Source organism: Struthio camelus, unplaced genomic scaffold (genome assembly GCF_040807025.1).
Source record: "Struthio camelus isolate bStrCam1 unplaced genomic scaffold, bStrCam1.hap1 HAP1_SCAFFOLD_61, whole genome shotgun sequence".
Lineage (NCBI taxonomy): Eukaryota > Metazoa > Chordata > Aves > Struthioniformes > Struthionidae > Struthio > Struthio camelus.
Window position 1 is genome coordinate 1 of NW_027182714.1, and position 26002 is coordinate 26002.

Genomic DNA, 26002 nt, shown 5'->3' on the forward strand with positions numbered 1-26002 from the left:
TGCCGCCCCGGGCAGACCCTGCTGGTACTCTAGGCGGGCCAGGGGAAAGGAGCTATGTCAGAAACGCGTCTGCTGCCGCAGAGAGGAGGCACTCACGTGACTCGCATCCTCAGACTCCTCGGCCGTGTTGACCTTCATGAGCGCTGCCAGGCGCGACAGCCTCCGGCCGCTGGAAGTGCCCTCCAGGCTGAAGAGCTGCCGCAGCAAGGAAAGGCAGTGGCTCTGCCGGAACAGCCAGGGCAGCCTCTCCCTCCTGCCACACAAGAGAAACCGCTGGGCCACAGCCACTAGCTACACAGTGCCAGGTCAGGCAGGGCCAGGGGAAGCAGGGCGACAGAGGAGGCAGCTGCACCTGCTCCCAGCAGGGCGGCAGCTGATGCAGGCCGGGCTGCAGGCATGGAAGCGGCAGAGCCAAGAAGCACCACCGGGGAAAGATCGCTGCTGGCGAGAACGGGTTGGCACTACAGCCCAGGGAGGGCGAAGCAAAGCCGGGCACCGCGAGGGAAAGGCTTGTTCTACGGCAGCCTTGCACCTGGCTGCAACCCCCGAGCTTCCTCATTCTCACACCTCCCCTCCACTTACCCCTCCATGCCCACGTCCTGCTCCTCCCTGCCGGCTCCCTTTCCTCTGCAGCCTGTGCTCCCTGGGAACATCTCTCTGCTCTCACCCCCACCATCCCCCACAAGGCAACACGTGCCCGCTCCCCCCACCCAGGAGCCTCCAGGTCCCTCAGCAGCTTTCCCCATGCTAACACCTATGCTCAGGGAAAGTCTGGGCTTAAGCCGAGGCAGGTGTGGGCCTAGGTGCCCGGCACCACGCAGGAAACGCCTCTTCCTTCCCTTCTCTTTCCCTTCGGCTTCTTACCCTGCCTCTTGATGAAGGGAGGACTCTTTGTTCTTCCTGGGGGAGGCACGCTCTGACTTCTCCAGCAGAAACTGGAAGACGACGCCAGCTGAGGTGAGGGGCAATTTTCTCTTCAGCAGGCTCAATGCCTTCCTGAGCGTCTTCTTTGCCAGCTCCATGCAGCCCATGTTGTAGCAGACCTGCACAGGAGAAGGCTTCTTCAGACAGTCCCAAAGGGCTCCGACTGAGCACGCACCACATTTCAAGTCTCTGCCTGAACCGAGGCCGAGGCCGAGGGCCTCGACCGCTTTTGGCCGGAGGCTGAAGCGCTCACAGGAAAGGCTGCTGGTAGCGGCCGTGCCTCAAAATGCCAGGCCTATCGCCGCTGCCGCCACCCCCCACAAAGGCGTCCAACTCCACCCACCAGCAGAGCCCTCAGAACCTCCCTGGCACTTTACCTCCCCTTTCAGGCTCAGGAAGGTGGCTTCTTCAAAGCAGGCAAGCACATCGGCTTTCTCAGCCGCTGAGCTCCTCACGACCTCTGCTTTCTTCAGGTTCATAAAGGCCTTGGAACAAGCACACAGAGAGCAGGTGAGCGTCGGTGCAGAGCCTGCATCCAGCCCCATCGTTCCCAGTTGCCTCCAGCAGCTCTCTGAGGAGGGCACGCATCTGCCCCTGGCGATGCCCACCCTAACACAGCCCACGGGCACGAGTGCTCCTTCGCACCACCTCCTGGCGCGTGCGCCTTGTGCAAAGGTCCTGCTTCTCTGCCCCGCCTCCCTTGCCCCAGGAGAGGCAAACGGGGGGGAGAAGCCTGGCTCTGACGCCAGCGGTTCAGCCCCAAGTCCCCACAGAGGCACGTCCTAGTGCAATGGCAAAATCGGCTTGCCCAGGACAAGGCAACTGAGAGGCCTCCTTGTGCAGTGGGCTCCGGCAAGCAGGGCGACTCACCAGGTAGTTGTCGGAGACGTGCAAGTAGGCAGCCGCGCACTCCAGCAGGTAATAAAGGGCTCTGCCATCGTTGCCCATTGCCATGTGGTGGTGAGCCAGCGGCACAAGCACCAAATCCACAATGGCCCTGCATTCACAGGCACACGCGGCACCGGGCGTCCCTTTGGCCTTGCTGGGCACCGTAGGTACGCGTTCCGTCCTGGCCAGAAACTGCTCTGCCGCTCTACTCAGAGACAAAGATCACGCAGAAAGACGACGCACGCTAGCATCACCTATACCGCTCCGTCTGCCTAGACTAACAGCATATTCTAGCGCAGCACAAGCAAGGCCCTGTGCACACGCGCGCCATACGGGAGCGCTGGGTTTCACAGCTTTCCCAGGCGTGCAGAGGGCTGGCCGCTTATTCTTTCAGCCCCCCGCATTCACAACCACAGTTTCCCAGCAGCGTTCCACATTACAGTTGACACGGGCGACCCCCGAGTGGCCTGGCTCCCCCCATCCTTGCTCCGTCTTCCCCCTGTGCTCCTCCCTCCCTTCCGCTCTTGCCTTCCCTCCTCGCTCGAGAGCTGTGGCTCTGCCCTGACTGCAAGCCAGTACCACTCACTAACACAGCGCTTGGGCGCAGGATTCGTTTTCTTCCACTGCAGCAACGTCAACCCGCGCGCGCTGAGCAGTCTTCTCGCGCGCCGTAGCCCCAGAGCCCAAGGCGAGCGGGGCCAGGCAGGGCAAAACGGGGGCGAGGAGCAACATCGCCCCTTTCAAGCCCTAGCAAACTATTCCTTTGGCTTTAGCGGTAACAAGATCCACGAGGACGCGATGCTGTTGGTGCCTTTGCTGACCCTGCTCTGGAGCAACGCTGCTCTTGGCCACAGGGAGGAAGTCAAGCAGGCCTTTCTGCCACCTTCCAGCAGCCCCCCTGCTCCCGCTGGCTGCTTTGCCCCTGCACACCTCGCAACATTGCTCTCCTACAGCTAGGAAGGCAGGGCTGGCTCCGCCCTAACGTGACCATCGTCACCCTGATCCCACTGGCTTCCTCCAAGAGGCTCATCTCCAGGGCCACCCCATCCCAGCTCCCACCCAACAGGCCAGCTCTTTCCTGAGCTAGAGTCACAGCCAGCAGGCACAACTGCAAACTCCACTTGCCCCCTCTGCAGACCCTGAGCCCGCTGACTTCCCAACGTAACCAAAACCTACTCTCCTCACCGAAAAGTCTCCTCCAAGAAGCTCTTCTCTTTCTGCAGGGCTTTTGCAGTACCTGGAAACAAAGCACGAGTTAAACGCTTCCTCACCTCACACGCGGGAAGAGCTGCATCTTGCCATGCTCCATCCGAAAGGGGAGGAGAGCAGAGTCAAAGGGACCGACGGCAGCTCTCTTCCTGGCCTCTTCCCCCGAGAGCTGCCTTCCCGGCAGGGCTGTTACGTTTTGGGCAAGCGTAGCACACCCACCAGGAAAGGCGCCTCAGCCTGCGGGGCCGGGGGGTGCACCGCAAGGCTCTTGTCACTGCAAGGACATGGGCTGCTCTCCGGTCATTCCAGGGAAACGCAGGAGGGCGTTCCGGGGCACAGAGGCTCTACGCTGTGCCCACAGCATGGCTCTGCTGGTGCAGCTGGCCTCAGTGGAGGACTAAGCTAGTCTCAGGGAAGCCTCTCCCCTCTGCTGACAGCATCCCTAGGCTTCAGCAAAACGCTTCTGCGGACGGCGCTTGAGACAGAGCAGTGCTTCCATTAATTGCGCAAGCACAGTGCGGAGGGCCCAGGCTCCAAAGCACGGCAGCTAGCATACCCGGAGTGGCACGGAGCTCATCCCTCTTCAACTCCTCCTTTCTGAGCAGGGAGGCCTCCCAGCTGGACGAGCAGCGTTCGCTGGCACGGTCGTCGCAGCTCTCTGCCTCCCGGGCGCTGCCGAGGGCCAAGCGGTGGAAGGCCACAAAGTCCCCTCCGCCGCAGCACTGGCACTTGTGCGCTTGCCTCTCCAGGAAGGCCGCGCACTTGCGGTGCATGGCCACCCTCTGTCCCTTGGGCCACAGCTCGTAGGCAGCCTCCCGCAGCAGTGGGGCGCAGAAGGTCAGGACGCCAGACTGCAGCCTCGCGGTCTTCTCGGTCTCGCCCAAGCACCGCTTCTGGGCACCTGAAAGGCAACGGGGCTTCACATCAGCCACAGCTGGGGCCACAGCCGGGGGACGAAAGACAGGCCTTGGCGTGGATCCTTGGCAGGAAACCAGCGCTCCTGCACTCAGAGCCTCGCAGCGCTAGGGTGAAAGGGACCCGTTTGCCTTGCCGACACCAGCACAGCCTGCGCAACAGGCTACTGCCCTGCGCTCTCCCTCCCAACGCACAGCCTTCAGCTGCACTCCCGCAAGCAGCTGCCGAGGCTGCTGGCAGCAGAAGCAAGGCCGGCCATTTGGCCCATTACACACCACCGGAGGGGGCAGTGCAGCGTGCCCTGGCGAGCCCCGCCAGGCACACAGCCGGGAGCAGCAGGAGCCTACCACGCTCCCGGGGGCGCATTATCACCACTTACCGCTCTCTTCCTCCAGAGAGGTGGCGGGCCCCTTGGTGGGAACACTGCTGCCTTCTGGCACCTTCCCAGCATTCAGCCACTTCAAGATGTTGCCTCTCACCAGGACATTCAACGCCTTGTTCATCTTGGTCCTGGTCCACCTGGGAAGGAGGCGTAACAGCAGCTCGGTGGTAAACGTCGGCCCGATGACGGCTGCGCACTTCAAGACCATCCGCTCCGAGGGCTTCATGCTGTCCACCTCAGCCAGCGCAATCCCTGTCAAAAACAAGCCACAGCTCTCTCTCTTGCCCCCTCCCAAGCCTGAGGCTGCCGAGGCTGCCTTAGCTTCCCCACACCAGACGCTACATTTGTAGCCTTCTTTCCTAGGGACCAAACCCCTTGGGCAGTCGCAACCCAGGGCACACAGACACCCAGCCTCTCTCTAGCCCATGCCCCGGGAAAGAACCTCCGTGCAGCCGCCAGCCGCCGCAGCGGGGCTCGGCCCCTCACCTTTCAAGGTGGAGGGAAGCACGATGCTCTGCAGGTTCACGTCAGGTCTGATGGTGCACACCCTGCGCTCCTTCCCCGCGCTGGAGCTCCAGGAGGCTGCGGCAGGGGAAGCCTCCGTTACAGAAGCTGAGCGGAGCAAGAGAGCAGCGTAAAGCGATTTTCAAAGGGAGACGATTCAGGCCGTCACCTCCTGCTTGCCCTCCATCTTCCACCCTTTAGCATTCATGTAAGACCGGGCAGGTCTTACAGCAGCTGGGCCCTGCGCTCCGTGGCAGCATAAATCCACCGCGCGGCTGCACCCAAGGAACACTGCAGCCACGCCACTCTCCGCCCTGCTCCACAATAACCGCCCCCGTTCATGCTGCCTCCAGACAATACCAGGGCTTAGCTCAGTGCCAGGGAGCGTCTCTTCCCCTCCTTTGCAATTTTCTGCCCCGTCCGCATTGCTTCGCCCCACAAAGCCACCCAAACTCCCCAGCCTGTGCTTAGGCTAGCCCAGCAGCAAGGCATGCAGGAGCCCACGCCTGAGCCAGGCCAAGGCCTCTACTGCTGCAACACCAGCCTGGGCCAACTTCACAGGGGAAGCCCAGGGCAACAACGCGCTCTGGAAGATGCGCCACAGCAACCAGGCCGTCAGCCACAACGGCGCTTACTGAAGAGGCTCTCCCACTTGTCCTCCATTTTCTCGCCCTTCCGCAGCAGGTGGAACAAGAGCATGTCGTGGCGCTTAAGGTCGCTCAGCAGTTCCTCGCAGTAATATGGGATCCCGTAGCTTCTCTGCATCAGGAACCTGGAAAGGAGCAGATCCAGCAGGGACTGACACAGGCAAAGCAAGGTGGGACACGTTTCAGACCAGCCTCTTTGCCACAGCTACACCTCCCTTTTGAACAGGCCAGCACTCCCACTGCCTTTGGCATCTGAGCTGCCCGGAAGATACAGCGGTTGCTGGAACGCGCAGGAAAAGAGTCGCGCGCAGTGCCCAAGGCACAGAGCTGCAAGCCTCGTCTCTCCTGGCCCCAACAGCCTAGATGCTCTCCGGCACCAGTGAGAGCCTCGGCCCCAGCAACAAATCGCCCCCCACTGCCCCACCACGTTCGTTCCCTCCTGCCCTCTGCAGCGGGTCAACCCCTCGCGAAGAGCTCCGAGGCCCCGCCTGGGACTTACGTCTCTAGGGCCCTGGGCACGCTGACAACTCCCAGCTCCCGGCAGGCTTTCTGCACAACAGCTGAAGCTTTCAGCTCTCCCAGATGAACGTGGGTCGTTTGCTGCAACTTCATGATGTCTGCTGCAGCTTCGCAGAGCCTCTGTCTTCCGTAGCGAGCAGGAGCAAAGCCCATGACCACAAAGAGCGGGACATCTCTGAGCACATGCGACATAACAGCCCAGGAGGCAGAGTCGATGTAGTGCGCGTTGTCGATGACAAACAGGACAAGCTCGTCTTCAACGATCTGAAACAAGCACGTTGGTCTGGGTGGATTCTGAGGGATTCTCAAGCATCTTCCACAGGACAGACTTTGGCCGGCCTCTCCCCACACAGAGGACGCGCAGAAGTCGCTCTCCTCTCCCCAGCTACCTCTTCGTTCGCAATCTCACCCGCTCTTCCGTGCTCCGAGACTCTTAAGGTCCCTCGGGCACGGTGGCACGGAAAGACACCGTTCCTCCTCCTCCGGAGCACATGCCCTCCAACTTCACAGGAGCAAAGTTATCAGGGGGCATGGCACGCGGAGTTTAGCCTCTGCAGGGCAATGACTCCGGTACACTGTCCTCCCACCAGCTCCCACCACTCTCCTGCAGAGCCCTCAGCCTGCGGCCTTGCTTTCCTTCTCTGACCCAGGATGGGGAGAACGGCTCACCTTCTGTAGCAGTTTCTTGAAAACCAACCCCAATTCCGTTGTCCTTTGAGCGCCGCTCATCTTGGACACCTTCTCCGACAGGGGAAACTGGCCAGAAAAGCAGAGTCACAGAGAAACAGCCTTTCAGGGCGGTTCAGCACACCTGCCCACCACGCAAGTCCAAGCGAGCAAAACGCCTCTGCTGCCCTCAGCATCTTACCTCTCCCCCCACACAGGGGAGAGGAGACGCAGCGCGCACGTCACCGGGAGCCTACAACGGAGGCCCTCTGCTGAGGGTCTCTGGCAGAGCTCTTGCAGGGAGGCATGAGGGGGGAGAAGAGCTTCTTCCCTCGCCGTGGCAATCGCGCGAGGGAGCAGGCTGCTCACGCACCAGTGAACTCAGCACCAGCTCATCGGCCCCCTCTCAAAGCCTCTCTGCAATGCCCTTTCCAGGCTGCTGAGCAAGACACCAGGAACTGCCTGCAGCAGCCTGGCACCTGCACTCACCCCTAACAAGGAGCCCCCTCGCCCCCCTCTTTGGACCCACAAACAGAAGCCCAGCCTGTGCTACCCTCCTGCTACTCCCACCACGGAGCTAAGCCCACTCCCCAGCACGGTGTCCCAACCACAACAGCCACAGGACGGCTCACAAGCAGGCCTTCGCCACGGCCACAGAGGCCTCTCGCTCTCACCTTAACGACGAAAGGCACATTGAGGAGGCAGTAGCTGCTCTCTTCCACCAGCCCTTGGAGCTTTTCCTGCAGGGCGAGCTCTCTGGCACTGCACGATTTACAGGCCTGCAGGCCCATGGCCACAGCCAGCACCATGTGCATGGCAGAGTAGACCTGCTTCAGGTTGAGCTCCAGCGCTTCCACAGCCACTACCCTGCCATGCAGAAGCAAAAGGCACTGAGATTCAGAGAGGGACCCAAGCAGCCGCAGGCTTCTCACACTAAGCTCTAGGGGAGAGGCGGAATCCAGGGCCACTTGGGTTTCTTCTCTTGGCTCCGCAGCTACGGCCAAAAGCCCTGACTGAGCTCGGGCTCTACTTTGCTTGGGGCCTGGCCCAAAGAAGGAAGCTCAACAGCAGTGGCTCCAGCAGCCACCTCTAGCTCCCTCAAGAGGCAGCAGGAGGGCACGCAGCTGCTCCTCAGCAGCAGCTCCTGCAGGCCTTGCAGGGATGCTGCAGTCCAAGGGCCACGCACCCGGGCAGAGGGCAGAGGGGCTCCAGTAGCCCACGGACATCAGCGGCTGGGCAGCGAAAGCGTTCCACAGCTCCCGGTCAGCAACACTCACCTGAGCCCAGCAGCCTGGCCTAAAGAGGCAAGCTCCGTAAGTAAATGGCTCTTTCCAGAGCCCGTCACGCCCTCAAACGCCATGATGTGGCTTGCTTTCTTATCCACATAGGCTTTCAAGTAACTTTCAAAGAGGGCAATCTCCTCCTCCCGACCTGGGAAGGCAAACAAGAAAGCGACCCGTTGCAGCGAGCTGAAAAGCAAACAGCCGTCGGCACCCTTCTCTCTCGCCGCCGCAGCGGGTCAGTCGGACCCAAGGAAATCTCCTCCCCGATCCCAACTACGGCCATCCCTTTAGCCCTGAGGCTGTGAGCAACTGCACACTGGAAAGGTCCCGCCACGCTAGCTATGCAGCACGGCAGGGAGCATCCGGCGCACGCCTCACCCTGCTTCCCACCTCTAGCTGCGGCCCAACCCCAAAGACAGGAACCAGCTAGGAGCCAAGGTATGCACCAAACCCTTAGGGCCACGCCAGGCAACGCCATCCCTCGCAAAAGCTTCTCCGTTCCCAGAGCGGAACTAACAGGTACCGACGGCAACAAATTGGCCTTCAGCAGACCAAGGCGTTCTCCACCTACCGAGCAACGGGGAAGAGCTGGGCCTCTCCTTCGTAACATCCATGCCAAACATGCTAGCGGGAGGAAGAGAAAAACAAAAGCCAATGAAGTAGGCAGAAGCTGGAGGACGTAGAGCCACGCGTGGAGCTGAGGGTGCGCTCCCGGGGACCCGCTCTTCTTTCGAGCCGGAGCGAATCCTGCCCACGCTCCCACTGGCCCAGCAGAGAGCGCAAACACCAAACGAGCACTAGCAAAGCTGCAGCCAGGAAGAAGCCCAACGGCCACAGTGGGACACCACACAGCATCAAGACTCGAGCGCCACAGGCCAAAGCCCAAGGAAGCGGAGACACGAGCAAGAAGCCAGGCAGTGCCGCTGGCTAGCACACTGCTGCACCCCGCAGGACAAGCCAAACAAGTCTCTGGTCCCGCCTACTGCTTCCCTGGCCTTTGCTCACAGGCAGCGCTTTCGAGAAGCGGGGCCCTGCAACAGCTGCTGTCAAGGCAAAGACGGGCAAGAAAAAACACTTCAAGCCACGACGTGCAACAGGACGACAAGGGTCACTTCTTGGGCCAAGGCGCCAAGCACCAGGCACCTTGGGCTCGAGTTTTTCTGAAGTTGCAAGGGGACGGCAACGTCAACGTTCCAAACGGCCTCCAAAGAGGATGCCAAACCCTGGCCCAGGGGAACACCTGAACTTTCACCAGGAGGCACTCAGGAACTGAGTCCTGGCCTGACCAAAAGCTTTCCGGGAGCGTCATGCTCGGAAGCAGCTGGGAGAAAACCTCCCTGGGGCAGAATTGCCACTGCGTTAGTCTTGCGCGCAATGGAGCAAGCACAGGGCAGAAAGCACAGCTGGAAGCCGTTTGGACCGGGGCTGCAAGGCCCCTCTGTGCCTACGGACACCTAAAAGCCTTCTCCACCCCTCCGGCATCACTCCCCGTCTCCTTACAGCAGGAGGCACCAGCGTAGGCAGGCCAAAAGCGTACCCGTGCTCTGCCTTTCCATCTTCTCAGCCCCAGCGATGGGAGGGGTGGGCGGGGGCCAGCTCTGCACAACTCCTCTTTGCGGACCAAGACTGGACCCTGTGTGCCACCCTGCCCCCAACCAGCCCGCTCAAACAGGACACTCACGACTTCGCCGACACCCCCAGGTATTGATACACGGGGCCAGGATCGACAACCCCCTTCATCTTTGCCTCCGGCAGCTCCTCGAAGCACCATCGGGGCAGCCTAGAGGCTGCGTACGTCGCTGCGTCACAGGACACCAGCCCAGGGTAGTGCTCCATCAGCCGGGCTGCCAGATTCACCTTCTGGCCAATGACTGCCGCAGAGAGAGAGCACGCATTCACGTACCTATGAAACCAACCCGCTCCACCCTTCACCGCCAACGGCTGCATCACCTCCAGCACAGGCAAGCCCCAAACCGTTGGCAGCACAACCAGCAGGAACAACAAGGCTCTGAGCCTGGTCCCCCGCACCGCAGCGGCGCCCGCTCTGCCTCCCTCATTCCCCACAGGACACAGGCCAAGGCCTCGTCCCAGCCCAGCACATACGGGCAACAGGGTGTTCCCTGCCGCTCTGCCTCTTCCTTTGACACGCTGCTCCGGCTGAACAGACCCAGCCCAGCCACCCGCTCCTCAGCCAAACACCTCGTACCTGTGTATTCGTGCCTCACGCGATGGCCTACGACTCCGCAGAACACCGTCCCGCTGGTAACCCCGACAGACACGGCCCTGACACACACGGAGAGCGACAGGCGCTCAGCAGCGCCCGCGCACAGGCCTGCCTGCCCACCTACCTTCACCCCTTCACCCGGCTCCCCTCGCACCACCTCCCGCCCTGGCAGGGCAGACCTCGGGGACCTGCAGAGCTCCGCAGCGTAACGCCCCCAGGTGAAAGGGGCTCCCGAGAGCAGCCAGGCAGTTTTCAACCCTTCCCCTAAGGCCGCACAGCTGTGACGGGCGGAAAGTCCCTGACTCCAGCCAGCCTCAGCACGCCTCCTCGGCGCGGGCAAGAAGGGCACCTCTCAGGGCACTGTCTCCTTCCTCCCAGGGACAGAGGAGGCCAAGCTAGAGGGCACGTCTCGCTGAGAAACCATCCCTCCCTCCTTCCCCCGCGCAGTCCCAGGCAACGCGCCTCCCCACTCACTCGATTTTCCTAGGCCTCGAGGAGCACGCCTTGGAGATTTGAACAGCGCTTTCCAAGGCGTGAACGCTTTCGTCGGGCAGCTTCTCTCCAGGGAGTCCAAACACGCACAGGAACGTGCAGCCCTGCCAAGGACAGCGGCAGCACAGCTTGGGACAGCGCCTACGGCAAACGGCTCATGCCGTGCGAGTCGAGCCGCTGCCGAGAGCAGCAGAGCTTCAGGGCAACCCCCAGCCAGAGGGTGCTGATCCCAGCGCCGAGGCAGAGCTGCTTCTCCTTTCCCCGCTGCTCAGTAGACCGAGAGAGCCACTGCCCTCTCGTTTGCTGCCCACACTTTTGCGGGGTGGGCTCCTCCCCCACACTCACTTTATCAAACATGGAGATTTTGTTGATCTCGCCCTTGTGAGGACGGATGATCTCCAGCATCATCACGCTGCTGTCCTGGATAGCCTTGCAGATCTGCGTTAAGTTGACATCGGCAGCAAACTGCAGCTTGACAAAGAGGCAGGTGACCGGCCGTAGCTCGGACAAGTAGTCCAGGGGCTGTCTGTCATCAATCTGGAAGACGAGAGCAGCACACCTTCAGCAGCCAGCTCTCCCCGAGAGCGGACTGCCCCCAGCAAACACCAAGCAAGAGCCCCCACGTGGGCAGCAGCACGCGCTCTCAGCGGAAGGAATAACTCCTCCCCTCGGGGCAAAATAAACACAGCTCCCGGCAGCTGTGGCCATACCTTCCTCAGAACAGATGCGGGGACGTACTTCCGCAGCAACTTCCCCAGAGCATGCCGAGGGGCCAGGGAAACAGCAGGCCTCAGGATGCCTAGGGAAGGAAAATCCAGGCGGTCACTGGCAGGCTGGCACTACGAGCCTGCCTAGGGAAAAGCAGTTGGAAAGCAGGGGCTGGCACTGGAACTCAGGGAGAGAAAGTCTCCTCCAGTTGCACATTTCTTCCTCCTGCAGGTGCTCAGCCAGAGCAGGCCCCTGGAAGCAGGGGGAAGCAGCGAGTGCCTCCGCTGAAGCGCACCAGGGCCAAAGGCACAAATGCTGACTGCAAGGGGGAGAGGGCAGAGGGCGTTCCTCGCTGGCCCCTGAACAAGCCCGCCCCCACCTTTCTGGGCAGCCACAGAACGTCATGAACACGGGCCTCACCTGACGCCTCAGGAGAACTGTAGTTCAGCTGGGCTCGGGTAAACTTGGAGAAGATGTCTTCGCGTTCCGACAGAGACATCCGTTCCATGCCTGTAACCTAAAGGCACACAGTACAAAAACGTGTCGAGGACAGCTCCAGGACCCACAGAGGACAGTACCCGTTGAGGCAAACTCTTCCAGCGCCTCCTGACCCCCTCTTCAAAGCCACCCAGCAGAATCCAGAGACAACCCTGAGACAAAACTGCTCCCCAGCAGCTACTGCTCCCCACCTACGGGAGCACCTCTACACCTAGAACTCCCTCCACGCGCGTCTCCTCGCCCTTCTCACACCTTCCTCCCTCACAGCCACGTCCACGCCCAGGCCCTCAGAATTGCTCCAGAGGCCGTCCCACCCACCTTCACAGCGCTTTGGCCTTTAAGTCTCTTGGTCTTGATCTGGTTCCGGTTACAGAGCTCCCAGCAGCTGGGTGACAGGATCACGTCACTTGCATTGGCAAGGTTTTGGGCCTGCCACACTTCACCCACGGCCTGGCCAAGGATCAGGAAGTGCTGCTGCTTTTTGTCTCCAACAGTCAGGAGGGACATATGCCCTGCAGAGATCCCTGGTGAGAGACAAGCACAACTGATGCAGAGAGCATTTTTACCTCCACAGCCCGCCACAGCTCAGCTCCTCCCAGGCCAACTTTGAAGCTCAGCCCTGGAGCCAGGCTCTTCCGCTCAACTGCTTCGAGCGCAGGCGTCCCACTTGATGGATTCAGGATCGATCGTGGCCGGGGAGGGGGTCCTAATCAGGGGCCCCACACCGGCACGTTGGCCAGCCACCGGCTCACTTTGCATGCAGGCAGCTCGTGAACGCCTGCCTGAGAACGCGCAGCAGCCTAATCCAGCACTCCCCGTACCTATCTTCAGTCGGAGCTTCAGACCCACGTCCGTCTCACGGATCCTGTACTTCTCCTGGATTTGCTGGCTACACTGCAGCACCAGGCTGATGGTGTCTCTCAGCTGCGTGTGCTTTGCTCTCCACAGCACCAGCACAGCATCCCCTGGGGAAAGCGAGGGGACAGGGACGGCTCTCGTGACACCTGACGCTCCCTGACCTGCACCCACCGGCCGGGACAGCGGAAGCCAGCAGGCGTGCCAGGGAAAACGCGTTTGGGTGAAGGCATCCTCCTCAACTACAGCACCCTGGCCACAGGCACACCTCCCCCTCTGCCCCACCAGCTACAACTGCAGCCACGCCGCCAGGGCCCGGGACGGCAGCTCCCCCTGGGCACCTGCGTGCCAGCAGAGCCACCCCTCGGGGCTCTGCCGGCTCGCGCCTCTGTCTCCCCTCTCCCCTCGCACTCGTCTGCAGCTGCAGCAGACAAGGCCACGTCTCTTTTACGCACACGTACCTGCAAACTTCAAGATGTCTCCACCAAAAGCCAGCAGCTCTGCAGACCAAAAAAAAAACACAAGAAGAGCTGCAGCTAGGCCTTCTTCAGGAAGGCCGCAGGACAAGCCGCTCTGCTCAGACAGCAGCACAAGAGCAGCGGTGCTTTGGGGGCACAACTTAGCAAACGTAGCAGCTACACTGCTCACAGGGACCACAGCCCTGGGACCTACGCTACTGTGCCCTGTGACAAGGCCCCAGGGAAGGCAACGCACACTTTGGTCAGCGCCCCCATCCCCAGCTCATTTGGGCACTAACACTGGCTAGATGCCCCCGCTCCCCCCTGCGCCCCAACACCAGCAAAATCTTCCTCCATCACTGAACAGCGGTCACTCCACAAGCCCAAGGGTGGGTGCTGAGAAAGCGGGCACCTCCTTAGTCTTTGTGGGGAGCAGAAAGCACCTGCCAGAAGAGCCCAGCTGCTCTCGGCGGCTCTCAGCCCCATAGGAACCCCCAGCCCGCGCAAGGAGGAGGCGGCGGCGGCAGCAGCAGCAGCAGCAGCAGCAGCAGGCTGCCCAGCACCTCCCTCTCGTCGTGCCCCAATCCCACACAGTCCTGCAGAACGGCACTTACCCTCCAAAATGTCACCCATGTAGCGATTGAGGGTTTGCGTTACCTCATCCGCACCCCGCTCTATGCTGATGCTCTGGCTGAATTTCTCTGTCAGAGCAGTGAAACCTGCAACAGGGACACACAGGCACAAAGAAATCAGGACGCGTCTACAGGGCCAAAGGACCTGGCACTTTCCACGTCGCTTTCAGCCAGCCAAGGGAACCACGCTCCGGGAGAACCCAGGCGCGCCCCTGACAGCAGCCACAGCCCTCTAATTCCACCCGCGCTTCTGAGCGCTCGCTGACGGGCGCCTTCCCCATGCTCACACCCACCCGTTACGCCTAGCTCCTGCACTTGGCTGCCACCCTCCAGCGCGTCCCCCGGCTGCCTCCCCTCTTGCCTACAGCCAGGCAACACCCTGAGCTAGAAAGCCCACGAGGCCTTTGCCAACTAACGCAGCACCTGGCCAGCCAGCTCCTCTGCGCAGCAGCTGCTCCTCCAAGTTTGCCCTGACAAAGACTAACAAGGGGGAGGCAAGGCAGCCAGGCCTCCTCTCCCAGGCCTCCATGAGCCAGAGCCTGGCCCACCTCACACCTCCCCAAAGCTCCAGAGAGAGCACTGCAGGCAACAGCGCGGGCCCAAGCTGCTGCTCCGGCAGCCTCAGGGCTCCCTAACGCACGCTGCTCTGAGCAGACGGCTGACCACAAGCAGGCCGCAGGGCTGCTGCCAGCAAAGACCACCCCCGGGCTGTGACCTCAGCTACGTCCGAGCGCTACTTCCCCAAAGCGGAAGACCTCAGCGGCAAACGACATCTCCTTTGACCCCTTCTCTACCACAGGCGGGACGACCAGGGCTCCAAAAGGCCCGCTAAGTCCCAGCGGCTCGGGTCGGGGACTCCTCCTCAGTGCCCGCCCTTCATAACGCTTTGACCCACCTGACACATCAGCAAAGAGCAGCACTCCATGGAAGTTCTGAACGCAACGGTTCTCCTGCTTCAAGTCCTCAGACAAAAGCAGGTCGGGGACGTAAGCAGCTACTTCCCCCAGTTCTGAGCAGTGCTTTGACCTTCGCTCCCAGGCACAAGACATCGTCAGCGCCCTGGGGTACCTGCGGTACCTCAGTACAAGACGACCCACCGTGCCCACCAGGGAGGACGACCAGACACCACTGCACAGCGTTGCGCACTGGCCTTTGGGAGGCGCGGCTGGCCCTCTGTCACCAAGGGGCCGGGGGAGGTCACAGTCGGCTCACAGTGACATCGTCCGCGTGTCATCATTTACCTGTCCACTGTCGCCTACGCTGATCTGGCTAACAGTTACCCAGCAACTGCCGGGAAGCTGCCCCCCGCTCCCTCCCTACGCCGAGCCGGTTGCTCAGAGGTGGCTAGCGCGACGCAGTTGTCTCCCGTACAGAGCTGAAGGAGGCTCGCACAGCGACTGACCTCCACCCGTGGCCGAAACAGCAGCTGCTTCCCACGTTCCCAAGCGCAAAGGGCCTAACAGACGTGCTGACAGCCAGCAGCCCAGGCTTCCCCAAAAGCACGGCCACTGCAGCACGCAGCTGGGCGTTTCCAGGGCTGCTCGGAGGACTTGTATTTCTTTGCAAAAAGAAGTGGGGCTTTCCCGGGGGGGCAGCGGGGGACACAGCCAACCTCCATCCACACGGCTCCTGGGGGAGGCCGGGAGGAGATGGACAGGGCTGGGCCAGGACCACGGCGCACCGACGTATCAGAGAGGGCAAGACAAAGTCCAAAGCCGCAGCAGGAGGCAGCTCCAGGTCCCTGCTCCGAGTGAGAACGCTGTTGTAAACCTTGCATGCCCCAGGGAAACAGAGCCACGCTGGGCACCCTGGCTCACGCACGGCCCTCTGCCTCCAGGCAGGCAAAGGCAGCTCCCCGTCCACCTTAGCCGCTGCCCCGAGCCACACAACTGCTGCCACCAAAGCAGCAGCACTGAGGAGAGCCGGGCTCTACGGGGGACGAGGGCTAGCAGCCAAGGCCGCGCTCCGCGCGCGCCAAAGCTGCCCTTCTCCCCAGTCGCTCAGAGGAGCAGCTGCACGAGTTGGCGTGCCTGCCACACGGTGACACTCAGCGGCTGCTTGCCCAGGCAGCCTCCAGTGTCCCTCTCGGACTGTGCCTCTCCCTCAGGCAATGGCCAGGCGAGGGAGCACCAGCCCCTCCCAGGCCTGGGGGACCAGGTGCTTTAGACAAGCCTGTGCCCTTGCGCTGCTGACCTCAAACAGCAGAGCACTTGACAGCAGAAACCAGCCTGCCTTCTTTCCTGCTGCCTCAGCCCTCAGAGAGAGGCTACCAAGATGGTCTCTCTTCTTGCCTCCAGAAGGCTCCCCCTGCTGCCTCGGGGCCCACCAAAGTCTCCCAAGCAAGCACAAGTCACTTGCACCCAACACACACAACTGCAACCTGCTGGCGACAGCCAGGCACACACACCGAGCCAGGCCCAGGTTCGGAACGCTGCTTGCCAGCCCAGCTCACACGCTTCCTCCTTCCTCCTTCCCACGAGGCAGGCAAAGCGGTCACCCGTACGGGAGACTGACGATGCAGGCCGACCGAGCAGGCTTGCTCTGCCTCCTCAGGAAGAGCGCGCAGCAGCGTGACGACGCCTAGGCCAACGCTCTCTCTTGCCAGTGAGCAGCAAGGGCTGGCTGCTCCCCAAGGCAAGCTCAGCTGGGAGCTGGGCCGACCCCAGCACAAGCAGCGCCCTCGCCCACAGGGGCATCCCTCTTGGCTACATCTATATGCACACACGTACATCCATTCTCCACTAAGGAGCTCTCATCCGCATCAACCAGAGAGGGCAACAGGATGAGGCCGCTAGTGCTGTTGACTTTTCTGACTAGGGAACACTTCAAACCAGTCCCGCTTCCAGAAAAACACCCTCCCACCCTCCCCACCTCAGCAACCACTTGGCCCTACACCAGGGCCAAGCTCCTCCTGCAGCCGGCTCAAGCGCTTACACAGCGCCACAGGGAACTGCACTAGGGCGAGGGGGAGAGAATTTCTTGCACTGCTTTACAGCCCTCGACTCTTGTGAGCACTAACAACGGGGGTGGTGGCTTCCCCGCCGCCTAGCTTTCCCAATAAACCACAGGCCAGAGACTCTCGTGGCACGCCTTCAGCGTCCTCTTGCTGTGGTCTGTGACTCCATACAGAACGCTGAGATGATGGCAGTGTTTCTTTATTTAACCCCTGGAAGAGCATCCTCGCTCGGCCGTGCTGGCAGCTTCAGCAGGTACCTGCAGCTACAGACTTCAGGCTTTGCTTGCTTCAGCTGGGGAAAACGTGGCGCTGTCTCCAGCCACAAGTCTCCCACGGGGCCCTTGCCAGTGAACCACCGCTCCTGAGGAAAACAAAAGCCCAAGTGAGAGCCGCGAAGAACAGGAGGTCCCCAGAGCCACAGGCGCGGTCCGGGAAGGCAAGCGAGGCCTCTCGCAGTAGCTTCTTCCACCCATCACCCAATTTGCCGTGCTGCAAAAGCCTATCAGGGAGGGCAAGGAGAGGGAACGCAAAGGAAACCTCCTCCAGCCAGGTTCAGGCTGGCTCCCAGAGCTGGCTCAAGGGAGAGGCAGAGATTCCACTCCACCGCTCCTCAGCCCAGCAGAGATGCTGGGAAGGAGCGGCATGCTGCAGCGCCTGCTGCTCCCTCGCGTGTCCTTCCAGCCCCTCCTGAGGGAAGGGCATCGCAGCTGCCACTGCCCTCCTGCTGAGGAGGGCTAGCAGCCCCTACCAGCTCGCCAAGGACTTTCGGCACACGCTCCTGAAGCTCGCTGGGGGCTTTCCCTACGTGGACCTGCCGGAGTACAGTCCGCGCCACCTTCTCCTAGGGCATGCCAAACCTCTGCCCAGGGAGCAACTCAGAGGCAAAGAGGATCCACTTACAGCGCTCATCTCCAGCCAAGTCTTCTCCAGGAGGTTGCCATTCGCCTCACAGGCTTGGAGGCCCTGCCTGAGGCACAACAGGCTCTGGTCTTTGTTACCCAGCATGCAGAAAACGTACGCTTTCAGATGGTAGGCTCTGGGGTAGAAGACGGGGCTTGTAGAGCACCGAGCAAAAACCTCTTCCACAAGCTACCGAGAGAACAACGGAGAGGCACGTCAGCAGAAGTCATCGAGCTGGGCGATGGCTCGGCACTGAGGACCGCACCTATTCCCCAAAGGGGAAAGCAGCCGCAAAGGCACAAGGAGCACGCAGCTAGCAAGGCTGAGATACCACACAAGTCTCTCCCAAGCCATAAGCCCTCACATGCAGCAGGCATTTCAGCAGGGCTCACTAGCTAGCTCATGGCTGTGCAAGTCTCTTCTCCTGTCTTGAAGACCATTCCCATCCCCACAAGGGAATCCTCACGTGCCCAGGAAGACCCCCGTCACCTCACTGCCTTCTCTACCACCTCTTGCTGCCGCCCCATGGGGGAGCAGCCTCTTGCCATGTTCCTCTCTAACCCACTACCACACTCTGCCTCTAGCCTGGCTCCATCCCAGCGCGGCTGCTTCGCCCTGGCCTTGCCAATCCACTGCTGCTCGCAACACAGCTTTCCCTAGAGGCCCCTCACAGCGTGCACACCCCCCTCCTCCTCTTCCCTCACCCTTAGAGCCCTGCTGCAGCTCTCCCGGGCCCTCGCCGAGCTGCGCTCAATGTCGTTCCGCAGCACCAGCGTGTAGCACTCCAGGAGCCGGCTGCATGCTTGGGTGGCCAAAACGGAGGCGTCAGCTCTCTTCAGCAGCCTCTTGGCCTTTTCAAAGGGCTTCTGGAACTCGGCCCACTGCCCAAGCCTTCCAAACCTACACCGTCCAGAGAGAAACACACACACACACACACACGTTTTGTAGAGTACTTGATCAAGTACTCTACACCCCAGCGACGGCCGCCTTGTTGGACAGGGCACGGGGGACACGACAGGCCCAGAGCTCCCACCTCCCCTGCCAGAACCACTGCCTGGGCCTCTCGCCAGTCTAAGCACCTCTGTAACTTACCAAAGAGCCAGGGACGAATACAGTCCAAGCAGGATGCTGTTGTGCGAGCTGAGGATGTGGTTTGCTTCGTTCTGCTCAACGAAGCTCCTGCACTCTTCAAATGACTTGTACTCCCAGCCTGTAATACAAATGCATCGCAGAGAAGCAGTGCCGCCCTCCGCTGCCTTGTTTTCCCTCGGGCATTCGTAGCAGGACAAAGCTCAAGCACAGCTGGAGAATTTCTGGGCAGGTAAACCACTCAGAGAGCAAGCAAAACCAAACAGGAACAAGGCAAGGGCTGGAGTTCTAGCCTAGCTCCTCAGGGCTAGTCAAGCGCCACACAAATATCTATTCCCTTTTCTTCAGCAGCTTTCGAGCGCTGACAGACACACGCTGCCATTGACCAGCAAGCGACAGCCACTCCATAGCGTAGGCTGTTAGATGCCTCCTGGTCAGGCACATCCCCCAGCACTGCTATGCCCGCCTCCCCAGGAGCCAGAGCAGAGCGAGCCTGGGAAGAGGTTTCAGAAAGGGGAATCTCAAAACACGGGAAGCAAAGAGGGAAATTGCCAGCATTTTGAAATCACTCTGGGATCACCTGTAGAACATGCAAACAAAGACAGGGGAGGCAGGAAAGACAGACAAAGACACACCCAGAGCCAAAGAGCCCGGGACTCGGCCCAGGAAGTGAAAGCGTGGCTGGAGGCTCTGGCGTCCGTGTTGTAGCAGGAGAAAAAGCATCTTTGCAAGCCTCCTGGCTCTCTGGGGCCCTCCTCACTGAGCACTTACCAGCGTAAAGCAACAGGTCTAAGCAGCAGGAGAAGAAGTATGCCTGCCCAATGATGCTGTGCTCTGCAGCCACCTGCTTCTCGAGCCTGCGCAGCACTTCCTCACATTCTGGGTACCTGCGGAGGAACACAGCGAGCCTCCATGGAGCCTCTCCGCGGGGTGGGATCCCAGTCACCACCTCCGGACGCTCCCCGCTCCCCTTCCCATCATCCCGCTCTCCCTGCGCTGCTCTTTCTGGCATCGCCATCAGAGGTTCTCCATCAGACAGTTGTTCATCTTTTGGCAACAAGTCTCCGGAGAAAGGCCTCAGGGACCCCGGCCCAAACGGCAAGCCCCGGAGCAAAACTCAGGCATCCTTCCCATGCAAGCCAGTGCTTTCCCATTGGCTCAGCAGCAGAGCTACTCACCTTTCCATCAAAGTCTTTGTCAGGAAAAGCAGGCCAAAGAGCACGCACAGCTCCCCACTGCCCTCCGCACTCGCCCACATGACGCGTTTGCTTCGGAAACTGCTCCTCTCGAGACCTCCCCCTGGACGACTGCCGTCTCGGGCACCGGTGCCGCGTGGCATGGAAAGGCCCGCGTCCACCCAACCAAACATGGCTAGCGCCCCCAACACAACGAGCGCCTCCCTGCGCTAGGCTCGCTCCTAAACCAGGCCTGGGAATTGCCTGCGGCAAGCGCTACCTGGCAAGGGCCAGAACCGAGCCAGGAACTGTTCCAGCAGTTTCACAGCACACACTCACGCTCCCCAACAGCCAGCCACGGTCCTTGGCATTGTTTAATTTACCAGCGTCCATACAGCCAGCGAGTATCCAATAAGAAACCAAGCAGCCCTCTTTGCTGCGCGCAGAGAATGACACAAGAAGGATCTCAGGTGGCCCCCCGACCCTGCGCAACCAGCAGTCTGTCCCGCAGCAGCATTACCTCATCTGCAGAAAGAGCGCCGCAAAGAGCGTGGCGAGAACCTCGCAGTCCAGGTCGGGCTTCTCCAGCTCCATCCACAGGCTCTTGGCGCGATAGCCTGCCAAGAAAACAAGCAGGCTCGCACAGGCTCCCTCTGCGGAGATGCCTTCTCGCAGGCAGCGGGGGCAGTACGTACCTACGTCGACAGAGAGGGGCAGATTCCCCAGGCTGAGGTTCAGATGGCTCAGGGCCTGGGCAAATTTGGCGGCCTTTAATACCCCTCCTCCAAAGAGCTCGACGTCAGAGCTAAGCTGGATGGCCGCCCGCCCGTACTGCAGCCACTCTTCCTGGCAGCCCAGGTCCTGGCAGCACCGCGCATATTCCATGTAGGACAACAGGATCTAAAACGGTCCAGACAGGAGACTGTACAAGACTGAATGTCGCCAGGGTGATTCTCTGGCCTAGACGGCTCAGGGCAGAAACCCAACGGCCAGGTTCTCTCTTCTCTTCTGCTCTCAGGGCTCTCACCCCTACGACAAACGGTTCTTAGGACTGCCGCTGCTAACTGCGGCCGTGGCGAGACGAGGGCCCCAGCGGGGTGCTGCCTTAAAGCCACAACCAGCCCAACGCTTACAACGGTGAAACAAACGCCATGAGAGCGACTACCAGGAAGAAGAGCAACGCACGTCTGCTGGAAGTTTGTAAAGCAAAGTTCAGGGACGGGTACCACTCCGTCGCGTTTGGCCTCTTCTTGCCGCCCCGGGCAGACCCTGCTGGTACTCTAGGCGGGCCAGGGGAAAGGAGCTATGTCAGAAACGCGTCTGCTGCCGCAGAGAGGAGGCACTCACGTGACTCGCATCCTCAGACTCCTCGGCCGTGTTGACCTTCATGAGCGCTGCCAGGCGCGACAGCCTCCGGCCGCTGGAAGTGCCCTCCAGGCTGAAGAGCTGCCGCAGCAAGGAAAGGCAGTGGCTCTGCCGGAACAGCCAGGGCAGCCTCTCCCTCCTGCCACACAAGAGAAACCGCTGGGCCACAGCCACTAGCTACACAGTGCCAGGTCAGGCAGGGCCAGGGGAAGCAGGGCGACAGAGGAGGCAGCTGCACCTGCTCCCAGCAGGGCGGCAGCTGATGCAGGCCGGGCTGCAGGCATGGAAGCGGCAGAGCCAAGAAGCACCACCGGGGAAAGATCGCTGCTGGCGAGAACGGGTTGGCACTACAGCCCAGGGAGGGCGAAGCAAAGCCGGGCACCGCGAGGGAAAGGCTTGTTCTACGGCAGCCTTGCACCTGGCTGCAACCCCCGAGCTTCCTCATTCTCACACCTCCCCTCCACTTACCCCTCCATGCCCACGTCCTGCTCCTCCCTGCCGGCTCCCTTTCCTCTGCAGCCTGTGCTCCCTGGGAACATCTCTCTGCTCTCACCCCCACCATCCCCCACAAGGCAACACGTGCCCGCTCCCCCCACCCAGGAGCCTCCAGGTCCCTCAGCAGCTTTCCCCATGCTAACACCTATGCTCAGGGAAAGTCTGGGCTTAAGCCGAGGCAGGTGTGGGCCTAGGTGCCCGGCACCACGCAGGAAACGCCTCTTCCTTCCCTTCTCTTTCCCTTCGGCTTCTTACCCTGCCTCTTGATGAAGGGAGGACTCTTTGTTCTTCCTGGGGGAGGCACGCTCTGACTTCTCCAGCAGAAACTGGAAGACGACGCCAGCTGAGGTGAGGGGCAATTTTCTCTTCAGCAGGCTCAATGCCTTCCTGAGCGTCTTCTTTGCCAGCTCCATGCAGCCCATGTTGTAGCAGACCTGCACAGGAGAAGGCTTCTTCAGACAGTCCCAAAGGGCTCCGACTGAGCACGCACCACATTTCAAGTCTCTGCCTGAACCGAGGCCGAGGCCGAGGGCCTCGACCGCTTTTGGCCGGAGGCTGAAGCGCTCACAGGAAAGGCTGCTGGTAGCGGCCGTGCCTCAAAATGCCAGGCCTATCGCCGCTGCCGCCACCCCCCACAAAGGCGTCCAACTCCACCCACCAGCAGAGCCCTCAGAACCTCCCTGGCACTTTACCTCCCCTTTCAGGCTCAGGAAGGTGGCTTCTTCAAAGCAGGCAAGCACATCGGCTTTCTCAGCCGCTGAGCTCCTCACGACCTCTGCTTTCTTCAGGTTCATAAAGGCCTTGGAACAAGCACACAGAGAGCAGGTGAGCGTCGGTGCAGAGCCTGCATCCAGCCCCATCGTTCCCAGTTGCCTCCAGCAGCTCTCTGAGGAGGGCACGCATCTGCCCCTGGCGATGCCCACCCTAACACAGCCCACGGGCACGAGTGCTCCTTCGCACCACCTCCTGGCGCGTGCGCCTTGTGCAAAGGTCCTGCTTCTCTGCCCCGCCTCCCTTGCCCCAGGAGAGGCAAACGGGGGGGAGAAGCCTGGCTCTGACGCCAGCGGTTCAGCCCCAAGTCCCCACAGAGGCACGTCCTAGTGCAATGGCAAAATCGGCTTGCCCAGGACAAGGCAACTGAGAGGCCTCCTTGTGCAGTGGGCTCCGGCAAGCAGGGCGACTCACCAGGTAGTTGTCGGAGACGTGCAAGTAGGCAGCCGCGCACTCCAGCAGGTAATAAAGGGCTCTGCCATCGTTGCCCATTGCCATGTGGTGGTGAGCCAGCGGCACAAGCACCAAATCCACAATGGCCCTGCATTCACAGGCACACGCGGCACCGGGCGTCCCTTTGGCCTTGCTGGGCACCGTAGCTACGCGTTCCGTCCTGGCCAGAAACTGCTCTGCCGCTCTACTCAGAGACAAAGATCACGCAGAAAGACGACGCACGCTAGCATCACCTATACCGCTCCGTCTGCCTAGACTAACAGCATATTCTAGCGCAGCACAAGCAAGGCCCTGTGCACACGCGCGTCATACGGGAGCGCTGGGTTTCACAGCCTTCCCAGGCGTGCAGAGGGCTGGCCGCTTATTCTTTCAGCCCCCCCGCATTCACAACCACAGTTTCCCAGCAGCGTTCCACATTACAGTTGACACGGGCGACCCCCGAGTGGCCTGGCTCCCCCCATCCTTGCTCCGTCTTCCCCCTGTGCTCCTCCCTCCCTTCCGCTCTTGCCTTCCCTCCTCGCTCGAGAGCTGTGGCTCTGCCCTGACTGCAAGCCAGTACCACTCACTAACACAGCGCTTGGGCGCAGGATTCGTTTTCTTCCACTGCAGCAACGTCAACCCGCGCGCGCTGAGCAGTCTTCTCGCGCGCCGTAGCCCCAGAGCCCAAGGCGAGCGGGGCCAGGCAGGGCAAAACGGGGGCGAGGAGCAACATCGCCCCTTTCAAGCCCTAGCAAACTATTCCTTTGGCTTTAGCGGTAACAAGATCCACGAGGGCGCGATGCTGTTGGTGCCTTTGCTGACCCTGCTCTGGAGCAACGCTGCTCTTGGCCACAGGGAGGAAGTCAAGCAGGCCTTTCTGCCACCTTCCAGCAGCCCCCCTGCTCCCGCTGGCTGCTTTGCCCCTGCACACCTCGCAACATTGCTCTCCTACAGCTAGGAAGGCAGGGCTGGCTCCGCCCTAACGTGACCATCGTCACCCTGATCCCACTGGCTTCCTCCAAGAGGCTCATCTCCAGGGCCACCCCATCCCAGCTCCCACCCAACAGGCCAGCTCTTTCCTGAGCTAGAGTCACAGCCAGCAGGCACAACTGCAAACTCCACTTGCCCCCTCTGCAGACCCTGAGCCCGCTGACTTCCCAACGTAACCAAAACCTACTCTCCTCACCGAAAAGTCTCCTCCAAGAAGCTCTTCTCTTTCTGCAGGGCTTTTGCAGTACCTGGAAACAAAGCACGAGTTAAACGCTTCCTCACCTCACACGCGGGAAGAGCTGCATCTTGCCATGCTCCATCCGAAAGGGGAGGAGAGCAGAGTCAAAGGGACCGACGGCAGCTCTCTTCCTGGCCTCTTCCCCCGAGAGCTGCCTTCCCGGCAGGGCTGTTACGTTTTGGGCAAGCGTAGCACACCCACCAGGAAAGGCGCCTCAGCCTGCGGGGCCGGGGGGTGCACCGCAAGGCTCTTGTCACTGCAAGGACATGGGCTGCTCTCCGGTCATTCCAGGGAAACGCAGGAGGGCGTTCCGGGGCACAGAGGCTCTACGCTGTGCCCACAGCATGGCTCTGCTGGTGCAGCTGGCCTCAGTGGAGGACTAAGCTAGTCTCAGGGAAGCCTCTCCCCTCTGCTGACAGCATCCCTAGGCTTCAGCAAAACGCTTCTGCGGACGGCGCTTGAGACAGAGCAGCGCTTCCATTAATTGCGCAAGCACAGTGCGGAGGGCCCAGGCTCCAAAGCACGGCAGCTAGCATACCCGGAGTGGCACGGAGCTCATCCCTCTTCAACTCCTCCTTTCTGAGCAGGGAGGCCTCCCAGCTGGACGAGCAGCGTTCGCTGGCACGGTCGTCCCAGCTCTCTGCCTCCCGGGCGCTGCCGAGGGCCAAGCGGTGGAAGGCCACAAAGTCCCCTCCGCCGCAGCACTGGCACTTGTGCGCTTGCCTCTCCAGGAAGGCCGCGCACTTGCGGTGCATGGCCACCCTCTGTCCCTTGGGCCACAGCTCGTAGGCAGCCTCCCGCAGCAGTGGGGCGCAGAAGGTCAGGACGCCAGACTGCAGCCTCGCGGTCTTCTCGGTCTCGCCCAAGCACCGCTTCTGGGCACCTGAAAGGCAACGGGGCTTCACATCAGCCACAGCTGGGGCCACAGCCGGGGGACGAAAGACAGGCCTTGGCGTGGATCCTTGGCAGGAAACCAGCGCTCCTGCACTCGGAGCCTCGCAGCGCTAGGGTGAAAGGGACCCGTTTGCCTTGCCGACACCAGCACAGCCTGCGCAACAGGCTACTGCCCTGCGCTCTCCCTCCCAACGCACAGCCTTCAGCTGCACTCCCGCAAGCAGCTGCCGAGGCTGCTGGCAGCAGAAGCAAGGCCGGCCATTTGGCCCATTACACACCACCGGAGGGGGCAGTGCAGCGTGCCCTGGCGAGCCCCGCCAGGCACACAGCCGGGAGCAGCAGGAGCCTACCACGCTCCCGGGGGCGCATTATCACCACTTACCGCTCTCTTCCTCCAGAGAGGTGGCGGGCCCCTTGGTGGGAACACTGCTGCCTTCTGGCACCTTCCCAGCATTCAGCCACTTCAAGATGTTGCCTCTCACCAGGACATTCAACGCCTTGTTCATCTTGGTCCTGGTCCACCTGGGAAGGAGGCGTAACAGCAGCTCGGTGGTAAACGTCGGCCCGATGACGGCTGCGCACTTCAAGACCATCCGCTCCGAGGGCTTCATGCTGTCCACCTCAGCCAGCGCAATCCCTGTCAAAAACAAGCCACAGCTCTCTCTCTTGCCCCCTCCCAAGCCTGAGGCTGCCGAGGCTGCCTTAGCTTCCCCACACCAGACGCTACATTTGTAGCCTTCTTTCCTAGGGACCAAACCCCTTGGGCAGTCGCAACCCAGGGCACACAGACACCCAGCCTCTCTCTAGCCCATGCCCCGGGAAAGAACCTCCGTGCAGCCGCCAGCCGCCGCAGCGGGGCTCGGCCCCTCACCTTTCAAGGTGGAGGGAAGCAC